The sequence below is a fragment of the Lactuca virosa genome, chromosome 1, assembly GCF_052849685.1.
Source record: "Lactuca virosa cultivar CGN04683 chromosome 1, Lactuca_virosa_CGN04683_v6, whole genome shotgun sequence".
NCBI lineage: Eukaryota > Viridiplantae > Streptophyta > Magnoliopsida > Asterales > Asteraceae > Lactuca > Lactuca virosa.
The window spans coordinates 173,262,484-173,272,799 of record NC_136426.1 but is presented as its reverse complement, the minus strand read 5'-3'; the positions used below and the strand labels follow the sequence as shown (position 1 = coordinate 173,272,799).

The 10,316-nt window shown below is 36.1% G+C and overlaps 1 long non-coding RNA gene across 4 annotated transcripts; it reads left to right on the top strand.

The window, feature by feature from the left end:
- The first annotated feature begins 347 nt into the window (after positions 1 to 347).
- LOC145107433 (uncharacterized) lies at positions 348 to 2,699 on the top strand. 4 transcript variants are annotated; one of them, XR_013707864.1, is made up of 4 exons: positions 348 to 515; positions 602 to 724; positions 957 to 2,118; positions 2,205 to 2,699. It is a non-coding gene; the product is annotated as an uncharacterized LOC145107433 (long non-coding RNA). The 4 variants fall into 4 exon arrangements; XR_013707863.1 differs by having other exon boundaries at positions 602 to 1,951; positions 2,029 to 2,118; XR_013707862.1 differs by having other exon boundaries at positions 602 to 2,118; positions 2,205 to 2,259; positions 2,463 to 2,699.
- Positions 2,700 to 10,316: the final 7,617 nt, after the last annotated feature.

The window sequence follows — 10,316 nt, the reverse complement described above, 5'->3', positions numbered from 1 at the left end:
ATGAAACGAAATTTATCATGGAGAATGACATTCCAATCCAGTCCAGACCTTTCAGCATCATCTATGTTAATTATGATACATTCTTCGATCCTCCATAAACTACGACATTATATGAAGTCTTAGCACAACAAATAAAATTACATTTAGTGCCACAAGGTTTTAGTGACACATTTTGTTTTGTTCCGCTATATCATTTTTTAGAGGCACATGTATTTATGTGCCACTATATCTCCTGAAAAGTCTATTTTTAATGTCCCTCTCTTAATACCCTCTATGGCCCGCTTTTTTTTTTGGTGAAGTCAAATGGTCCGCTCTTTTTTTTCATGAAGTCAAATGGCACAAAGGAAAAGAGCACTCATCTTTTCATCCTCACCAACTCACTTCCGCTTCTCCAAGCTACCTCTCCACCTCTCTTTCTCTCCTCGCCACGACGATAAATGGAGCACACTAGTTATCCTCCTCACGGACCTCACCAACAACAGCGGAACACCGCCTTTATCTTCTACGGATCAAACGTAAACCTCCAATAATCCCCCTAATATCGAGCCTTTTTCTTCTACCATATCAGATATTTAGATATGATGTATGATATATTTCGTAGGTCAATCGCGTATGTATGTCACATAGGATCGGATGGTATGGTATATAAAATCAGATTTATGGCACATTGGAGCAGATTTAGATTTTCGGTTATTCCCTCATGATAAACACGAATCCTAATCAGGTATGCATTCTTCAATAATATCACTATCCTTCAACCACTTGATCATTTCCTCTCTATATTCTCATTGGTAGGAGTTTGATGATTTATATTTGTGATTGTAGATTTCTATTTTTTTTCTTTTCTGGGGTGATAATGTATACAATCTTCATAATTTGCTCATTTCAATTTATTAAATATAAATATTTAGCTCATCACATCTATTAATAGAGTTATATGAGATGTTAATCACTAGGTCTCTCCTGACTTTTGCCTTTCCTGAACAAGGATGTGCCTCACAATTGTCCTAGTTCACTCTTGCACTCGTGTCTCTCATATCAGGTAACCCCCACCCTTGTATATTTGATTTGTTGAAGTAGGTGACGTATTTAGGGTGTGGAAAGTTGTTATATGCTCTTTGATTTTAAGAATATTAATCTTTCAGAAATGAATTGTGTATATATAAAATTTGAGACTTTTATAGTCATATAGACAGAGGTCTTAATTGTTGATTACGGGAGGTCTTGATTCTAGTCTCTACATTTGATTGATGAACCTTAAAACAATTGGCCAATTGATTGCTTCAGTCTCAGCCTTGGATATTTGGGAAGTTCTTGAAGAACCCTTAAAGATTTAATTATTGTTCAAAGTGTTAGATCAACAATATTCAGAACGTAATCAACACCATGGGTATTGATGCTTGTTTGAAGTATTAGGTTCTTCAATTCATCCATTAATCTCTCTCTCTCTCTCTCTCTCTCTATATATATATATATATATATATATATATATATATATATATATCCACTTAAAAGATATTCAAGAGGTTATGTTCTTTATGTGCTCCTAAAGTTTTCATAAAGTACTGGATCAACAATATTCGAAGGGTGAATTAATAATTGGATTGATTTTCGATTTCTATGAAAAGTTGAAATATTTCATCCTATTTTTATGTTTTCAAATAATTTTGGGGGAAGAAATTTATAAAGGACTTTAAAAATAGATGAATTTTCTGATGCATACAACGTGTTTGATGAAATGTCTAAGATAAAAATTTCAACTTAAATTTCATATTTTAATCAAGAAGACGGTGAAGATGAATCAATTGAAATAGATAAAATGCTACTCAACAGCTAATAGATTCATGAATCTAAATGATCAAAATTTGACCCCTTCATCTTATTTGCAATATAGATACAGAGAAGTCAAAATGGCTAAAATAAAATGATTTGATAAATCCAATACAAAATGGTAATATGGTCATTTTGTCTTCTATTTATATCATTTTTAGTTTTTAGTTTAAGTGATGTTTTTTTTTTTACATTCAGGTGCAGTACAGTGAAGTAGATGTACAAATGGGGTAAAGTAATGAATTGTTGTGAACAATAAATGTACCCAAAATCTCTCATGAATCTCAGGTTCTGACCTTCTTCTCTAAATAGTTATAAATCACAGGTTCTAAATAGATGCTAGTTTTATTGACTAAAATCTGGTTCTTTAACAGATATCACCTACACTATTAAATGATTACATGCAGAAACATGAAGTGCTTTTGCATGGTATGGTAATCTGCATTTTTCTTTTTTCCATTAGATTTTTAAATAGTTCTAACATAAAGGGGAACATGATATGATAGATAAAGGGGCACATATATGAATTTACTCACACTTGTATCTCTCTAGATATGCATGCTTCCAGTTAGACTTATATGAATTTATGAATTATTATATTTAACAATTTTGTTTCCCTTTCCAATATTAAGTTTCAAAGGAAGAGAACAAGAAATGGAGCAAGAAATGGTAGTCCAATGACATGGAGAATTACTAAAGATTTTAGATGTAAATATGGGAAGATAAAAACATTTGAATATCCTTGTCAATTAAAATTGACACCCACCAAGTACTCTTGAAGTTTACATGCTAATATATAGTTCGAGGTTAACCAATTTTCGTGTTTCTTCCGCAGCAAATATTTAGTTCGATAGTATTATGTTTTGAGTAGTAGCATAAAATTTAGACTTATTTAACTCTCTTGAAGAAATTTGTGTTTTAAATACTGATAATATTGTTGTTAGACAAGTTTGAATTAAAGTAATGATATTATGTTTTTCATTTATTATCTTAATTGTCTTGTTATTATTTTATATTCATTTTAAAATTAAAAAATCAGACCCAATTTATTAATATAGTTTTTTTGTGGTAAAAAAGTGTCACCAAGCATGAAAATAATATTTATTTTAGCAGTTAAATAATGACATAAGAATAGTGCCACTAAAATTACTATTAATGCTTTAGTGGCATAATAAAAAGTCCCACTAAAACCTTATAAGGCTATAGTGACACAATTGAAAAGTGCCACTAAAGGCCTTTAGTGGTAGCGCTTTTAGTGACATTATTTTTTTGTACTGCTGATTGACCAGGGTGCCTTTAGTGGCACTTTTTCGGTTTTTAGTGGCACTTTTTCTGTGCCACTAATTTTCATTTTATTTGAAGTGTAGTTTCTCCTTCTGCACAATTACAACTTACCGAAGACTCTGGTCCTTCAGTATTTGAATATTCTTTGTATATGACTTCCACCTTGTCGGTTGAGGGGGAAAGTAGTACCTGCAATCTTGAATTAATCACAACCATCAAGGTTCCATCTATAGACGAAGAAATTCCAGTTATCAACAACAATCGATCAAGGAACACTGAAGAATCCGAAGAATCAGAAGATGACGTTGAAGAGATAGTAACTGGTGAAGTTCCCGAAGTTCATGAAAATCTCAATGCTTCAGTCCATGGGGAGCCTTCACCTTTAACAAAGCAACCAATTCCAGACCTATCTGTAGGATGTTCTCAGATTAAGGGGGAACTAATTCAAGAGATTCAAAGAGAAGCACCTCCCGAAGTTGAAAATATTCCATCCAATGCAGTTTCAGAATATAATCAACCACTTCTACACATCTGGACAAAAGATCATCAACCCGGTCAAATAATAGGACATCATTCTATAGGTATACGCACTCGTTCTTCTGGTGATTTAACTAAACATTGTCATTATGCAGCTTCCATGTCCTCTACAGAGACCAGAATTATCAAAAATGCACTTCTGGATGATGACTGGATCGTTGTTATGCAAGTAGAGCTTGCTGAATTTGAAAGAAACGAAGTATGGGAATTGGTCCCCAAACCAAAAGGACATACCGTAGTTGGAACTCGCTGGATATTTCGTAACGAACTGGATGAGTCCGGTGTGGTAATCAGAAACAAAGCCCGACTTGTAGCAAAAGGTTAAAATCAATTGGAAAGAATTAATTATGATGAAACATATGCTCCAGTTGCAAGGCTAGAGGCCATATACATCTTTGCGTATACGACACATAAGAATGTCAAAGTACATCAAATGGATGGAAAATGCACCTTCCTCGATTCAGAACTGAAAGAATAGGTATACTTACAATAACCTCAAGGTTTTGGGAATCTTGATCTTCCTCATCATTGTTACAAATTGGAGAAATTTGTGTATGGCTTGAAGCAGGAACCAAGAGCTTGGTATTAAACTCTCTCTACATTTCTTATCGAGTCTGGATACAAGCATGGGGTCATTGATCCTACCCTCTTTCGACGTTCAAGTGAAAATCATCTAATGCTCATACAAATCTATGTGGATGACATCATTTTTGGTTCAATTGATCAAGTTATGGCAGACGACTTCGCCAAGCTCATGACTACTAAGTTTCAAATGAGCATGAATAGAGAGATTAACTTCTTTCTTGGTCTTCAAATCAAGCAAGTCCCACAAGGAATCTTCATTCATCAACAAAAGTATACCACATAATTTTTAAAGAAATACTCCATGGATAACTGCTCGTCGACAAAGGTTCCTATGACCTTTGGATACAAGATCACCACAGATCCCACCGGAGAGTCAGTTAATCCAAAGGTATACTGAGGAATGATTGGTTCTCTACTGTAACTAACTGTCAGTAGACCGGATATTGTATTTACAACGATTTTGTGTGCCAGATATCAAGCTGATCCCAAGGTTTCCCATCTGAATGCACTCAAACAGATTTTCAGATACCTGAAAGGGACTAAAGCTTTAGGTATTTGGTACCCAACAGGAAATGACTTTAGTCTGCAAGCCTTTACAGACTCAGACCATGCAGGTTGTTGATTAGACTACAAGAGTACTTCCAGAGGATGTCAATTCCTTGGTGGGAGATTGGTGAGTTGATCTTCAAGAAAAAAAAATTATGACTCACTCTCCACCGGAGAGGCAGAATATGTTGCCGCTGGAAACTGTTGTTCTCAAGTCCTTTAGATGAAAACGCAACTCATGGACTATGGCTATAGAATGATACAAATACCGATTTACTGTGACTCCTATAGTGCAATTGCCATCTCTCATAATCTAATCCACCACTCAAAGACGAAGCACATTGAACTTCGATATCAGTTTCTCAAAGATCACATCTTGAAAGGTAACATCGAACTTATTTTGTTCCACCCCAAGAAAAAATAGCACATGTTTTTACAAAATCACTTGATTCCACCAAACTTAATGAATTCTTAGAAATGTTAGGAATGATGAATCCTGATCCTCCATTTTTCTTGAAAGGATAAATTATGAAGACTTCAAGTATTTGCATCTAACAAATAGATATGCTTCACTCATCTTGGCATCTGATCTTTGAAGCACATATATTTTTTCATGTTGTAAAATTGATCTCATTTTAAGTTTAACTATTGAGCATAAATTTCATGAATGCATCCTTGGTATCCTCTGGTTACCAAAGACTATTTATGATATATCTACTCTTTGGGTCAGTTTATTATTATTTTTATGTCTAACTTGATTATCAAGTCACTCGACAGTGGTCCAGATTCCCCAGTCTCCATTGTTTAACATACTACAATTCTTCCTTCAAGAACATGAAGTCTGGTTTTCCTGTTTGGCAATAAATAAAGTTTTTCAGAGGTGTGCTATGTAAGGAATCAGAAAACCTTTGGAATGTTTTTATTCCTTTCATTAAAATTGTTTCAACCATTAAATGGTATATTTTAAAAAAACCATACATTTTCCTTTTTTTTTAATAATAAAATGAAGATTTGTGTGTTCAATAAAAAGTATTTACCAAACATTTTGTGAAATGACTGATCTAAAACTCAACAGTCAGACGAAAAGTAACCTCTTAACCCATGATTTATGATAGTTATTTCAACCATCACCCCATGTTTACCCACTTCATCATGCCTTTCACTTACTGTGCCCCTGAACTGCATTTAATGCGCGTTATTTCCGGAAAATACACTTCAATTAAAATACTCCAAAATGTATAAACCCTTGGTTTTTACAACTGTTTAAAATTTTCTCATTTGGATTCCATTTTCAAATATGGAGGTATAAAAACCCCCATTTCTTCCGAAGAAGGCTTTATGCTTTCCGAACACTAATTCGACGATCTTCTTCTTTCTCATCTTGCTAAAATAGTTTTCTACAAGTTCTTCAAAACTTTTTTTGAATTAACCATGGTGAAATCCGGTGTCTCAAAGAAACAATCGAAACAAACTGGTTCAACCTCAACTACTAAGAACACAAATCCCACGATTTCAGTAAGCAACTATCGAATTATCTTCAACGATCATAACCTTGATGATGATGTAATCAAGCTGATGATTCGATTCTTCCCCAAACGCCCATTGTTTGGACCTTTCGATGCCTTTACTGAAGTTCTTCCTCAATCAGTGATGGTCACTTGTGCTTTTTCTGCATTCAAACCATTGGAGAAATTCGATGAAGTTCATCTCAATCTCGTAGATGAATTAATGGCGATCCTCACAAAATAACAAATGTTTGAAGCTGTCAATCTCTTAATTCCTCCTTCAACCACCTTCAAAAACCCTAGCAATTATGACATCTTCAAAGCTCTTTACAAGATGGGGTTATCAAGAAAAACTCAAAGGGATTTCCGAATTCAAAAAGAGGAAAATTCCAACCATGTGGCAGTACGTATGTCATCACGTGATTCGATGTTTATCTGTAAAAACCGGTGGAATAGAGAACATGCCAAAACAATTGTTGGACATCGTTTGAAGCATCTTCACCGGGGAGGTTGTTGATGATGGAACCTCCTTTGGGATGATTTCATTCAATATGTTGAAAAGGGATCGCCCAAAGAGGGACACACCGAGCTCACTTCTGCAAGGTTCTGGTCACTCTGCTTTGTGGATCTTCACAAGGAAGATGACATTAGTCTAGGAGATGAACTCAACTGTTTTTCATGCCGTGATCTCAAGAGGTATTCTATTCCTAAAGAGCAATCTATTTTTGGTCCCATTAGACAATTTCCAAAGCACATCTAAGACACTATTGGAAAATTTGACTCTGTGGTCACCGATCATGTCGAGGCTACAAATGATACAATACCATATCATTCTACCCTGCCTAGCCCCATACCGCAGACCACTGGTCCAGTCCCTGAGCCCAAATCTAATAAAATCCAGATGGTTCCCAAAAGAAAAACTCCAACGAAGATTGCATCCAATGGAGCCGGAGCCTCAAAGAAAAGGAAGACTGTCACCCAAGACCCCAAAGTGACCAAAGACCCCATAATGACTGAAGACCTAATTCAAAGTAAAGAGGCGGTGAATGTCCTTGAAGAAGAAGCTGAAGCAACTTATATGTATGAAGACTTGTTGCGCAAGAAGAAGCTGAAACTCCATACCCCTCCGAGCCAAAAGCGTCCCACATTAAATACCGGAGACTCTAAAAAGTCACCTGTACTAATTCGATTCAACGTTGAATCACTCGTCCGAACCCCAACAGTCCACTCCGCTGCAATAAGTGTAATGGTTTCTGATCAGAATCATCCAGACAATACCCATTTAGGATTCCAGGTGGATCCTGATGTCGTAAAACTCCTAAGGTCTCCATGAGAATGCACTTGCACATTTTTACTCTCGAGGAGCTGCACTCCATCTTTCTTTCACTGACACATACATTGCAAACACCTCATGCACTGTTGGGTCCTTTTTCAGAGACCCTTGTCGGAAGGTGCCAACGGCAAACTTGGTTATATACCAAGAAGACTGAGGAAGCCCTAATAATACTTCTTTGTCGACATTGCGACCATGCGGCATAGGCATGGTGAGCACCAATGTGCAGGGATCCACGAACCCGAGGGATACCCCGGTGGTGACTGAACAATTTTTTATTGCAGATGATAGCTGGACCAAGTACCAGCCCTCCACGAAATCTGAAAAGAAAAGATTTCTAGCCTTTAAAAAGGTGTTAAGAGCAAGTAAAGAAAAGAAAATAATGCTACAACAAAAAAAAGAAGAAGAGATCAGATACGTTGCAGCATACTTGATAGATTGGGTCATTAACCTAAAGACTATCCATGATCTTCAGACTGCTAAAAAATGGATCGATGATATGGAAGAAACCTTGAAAAAGGCTCACCAAGACAAAGGGAACTTAGTCGGAAGATCAAAGCCCGTTCCTTCTCCAATCGAGATCGGTGACTCCAAGGATGGTGGAACCGAAGTCCAAATCAGCTAGGAACCATGATTCAACTTTATGTTCAATGAAGAGGAGGAAGTCCAAAAACAAGGTCAAATCGAAGAATTTGATAAGTTTTTTGAAGATGAAGAATCTAGTTGATCTCATCACTCCACTTCCAAACAGAAGAAAAAGAAGAAGAAGAAGGCCGAAGTATCAAGGAAAGAATTTCTCGATCTCAAAAAAAAAAATCGATCAAATTTTCACTGTTGTAACCTCTCAACAACCACCACAGACCCCTTCCACTCAAACTCTAAAGTCGAAGAAAGGATTAAGGGCATTGAAGAATGTGAAAAATGGACTACAGACAGGATATTGCTACGAGCTGAGATCGGGATCAGGGGACTTGATCCGCAAAGACAAGCCGACCATAATTAGGTGCTTCTGATCATGGGTTGCGGTAGTAAAAATTGGTGTTAAAAAATAATTGGTTTTAAAAGAAATTAATTGGTAATAATAAAAATAATTGGTGTAAAAAAATTGGCTTTAAAAAATGAGTGTTAATAAAAATAATTGGTGTAAAAAAATTGGCTTTAAAAAATGAGTGTTAATAAAAATAATTGGTGTTAAAAAAATGAGTAAACTACTAATGGGTTTAAAAAAAATAAGTGTAAAATAAAAAAATGGACTGAAAAAAATAATTTACAAAAAAAAAATAAAATATAGGCTGCAATGGTAAAAAAAAATGTCAAAATTTGCGAAGTTGGGGGCTAAAATTGCAACTACGGTGGAGAGGGGGGTTGTTTGTGGTGGCGACCGAAGAGTAGGGGTTAGAAGTGTGAAGTCTTTGGTGTAAGGGGGGGTCTGCGGTATGAACTGGAGTTTGAAGGGTCGAAGTGGTAACTCCAGTATAAGGGTGGTTTATTTGAAGAGTTTGAAATATGAAGGTTGAAAATGTAAGGTATGCGGTGATGAAGGTGGAAAGTGTAAACATTTTGAATTCAAGAAGTCTGAAACAATCTGCAGTCTCTGATGTTTATTGTCTACCAACAATAGCATCAATGAAATCCTCACTCTCTTAAAAGACATCTACAATCATCTCATCCATCCTCAAATGCCGACCAACTATGACCTGAGTTGCCAAATTTTAATTCAGTTTGGAAAAACCTTAGAAAAGCTGAATGAATTAAAGGCATCGTTTGAGGAGACTGTCATGCCTTCTTCCTCAAAAGAGAGAAAAATATGGGAACCCAATTCGATTAAAGTACAAGCTCTTCTTCGGAATCAGACAATCCAAAGTCTCCAACTTAGAAGACTCCAACTCCTCCTCGGTCTCCTCAAAATACTCCACCACAATCACCTCTAAGAACTCCTCCAAAGAACAAAAATCCAATTTCTCCATCATCTCCAAAACAACCTTCACCCATCCAAGAAAAGGAACCAGAGCCCTCCATGTCTGATGATAATTCTTTCGATTCCCCCGTAAAAAGAAAGCCAATTGGAGGGCATCCAAGCTTGTTGAGTATATCTACCAAATTCGTGGTTTTGACATGAGAATGGATGAATCCCTCATCAATACTTGGGTTAATATGATGCGCAGACTCATGGAATCTGATTACGTTCCTCGTCTCACCTACTCTAACCCCAGGAGCATACTTGGATATTCCTCTCTCGCCCAATGCTAAATGCTATCCAGTGTTTAAGTTGTTTGATCAAAATATCTCTGATAAGAGGAGGATGTCCACGGAGTTTGAAAGACTGAACCATGTAATAACAAGTATGGAAAATCAATTGGGGAAATTTGGTCATGTGACATATCATATGCTATGATAACTTACAATCCAAGGTCTTCCAAAGGAGAAACACATGTTCAGTACACTCTTTCACGCTACAGAAAAGAATATCATAAAACTCAAGTAGACTTCTTATTCATGAATCCTGAAGAAGACTTTCTGATTGCGTAGTTCTTCAAACTAAATGGCCTAAAACACCTGAATATGGAAAATGGTTATCTTAAAGTTGTTGATTGTCTAAAAGCTTACGTATGTGACTTTGGAAAAATCGATGCTGAAATCCATTCCGCCCTATTAGAGAAGATGAACTTCCCTCCATTTGAACACACCGATTACAT